Consider the following 1,603-nt stretch of genomic DNA (forward strand, 5'->3'; position numbering starts at 1 on the left):
GATTATAATCCGACAATTTTTCTATTTCATACGAAGCCGATCTACGCACAGTAGCTGGAGTACTGGAATCATCATCAGAAATTAACGTTTTTATTTTAACATTTTTCTCTTCGAGCAAAGTATTATGAACTATCAATTCAACAGCCATATCAGGTTCCATAGCTTTCGCTGTTCCTGTAAAATTTTTTCTGCAGTCATGATCGCTTTTCTCGTTACCTAATTTACACATCCTACAATCCTCACTCCTAACAGCATATGACAGTACTTTTCCAGAGTAGTGTCCTATAAGAGTACCATAGCCCGATAAACTGTTATACGCACCTGACCAGTTCCTCGCTTCTGCCATCCACAATCATAGCCAGCTTTTATGTCAGTTATATCGGTTGATGTCTTTAATTATTAACATTATTAATTTTTGATTTGTTGTCACGATGAGTTTAAATTGTTTTTGAAAAGTTTTGAAATAAGCTGCAAGTAAAACTCTAACTGGATGATACTTGCCTCGTTTACATTTTGTGTCGCAGAAACTATTGGTATACATTCAATTCGCTATTTTCTGTATCACTGTTTGATCTCGAAATAGTACTCTCACTCTTCTCATTTCGCTCATGTTTATTATGCATTTGCATACTTACATCCGTAGCCGTCATTCTAAACAAGTATAATATCTTTTATACAAATAAGTCTACAGAAATATGGTAAAAAAATAGTGGAAAGAGCTTTGGATTGGATTTTTAATTAAATCATGAATTATATTTATTTATTACAAGAATATATAATGTGTCATATAATCTATTCTTACTAGTATTAAATTATTAGTAACTTAATAGTCACTCATACTTCACATAATGTCGTATAATTGTTAACGCACTTCAAACAATTATAATTTATATAATTATTAAAAAGTACCAGATTATACGTTCGCACATACTGATAATAGACTTATAGATTCTTATGTATAATCATTACGATTATTCTTTGTATACATTAAAATAATACGAAAAGTAACATTATTTCATAACTCTACATATATAATTTAACAAGAAAAAAAATCAAGATATTTTATGTACAATTAAATTGATTAATTATTTCAGGTCAACCGATGACCATGTAAAAAAGTTCATTTATACAAAATTACATTTATAATTATATTTACAATTAACAGTATTTGAATTTATATTCTATGATTCTCACAAAATATCATGATTTCTTTGTATGTTGAGTACATTTGCCAAAATATCTTTATAATTACATGGTATTTAATAAATATATGTTAAGTATAAAAAGTGATACACATTACTCACTTCTCATTTTCTACGGTTAATTTCTTTTCCAATTCAATACTTTCCGAGCACGATTCTTTAGCCACAGTTTCAATAACTTTACCAACGTATCTTTTGTACCTTTTCAGAAGAGTTGGCGTTAAAGTCCCTACATCAAATGCCGTTGTTATTGCATTCATGTGGGTTTCTCCGATCCCGCCATCTAGAATTGCTGTAATATTTATGAAACAATAATTAAATATATGGTGAAATCAATGCCTAACCTTTATATTCACAGTTTAATCACAAACATACCGAAGGCAGCTCTCGTATTCATTTTG

The sequence above is a fragment of the Wasmannia auropunctata genome, unplaced genomic scaffold, assembly GCF_000956235.1.
Source record: "Wasmannia auropunctata unplaced genomic scaffold, wasmannia.A_1.0 LD336053.1, whole genome shotgun sequence".
Lineage (NCBI taxonomy): Eukaryota > Metazoa > Arthropoda > Insecta > Hymenoptera > Formicidae > Wasmannia > Wasmannia auropunctata.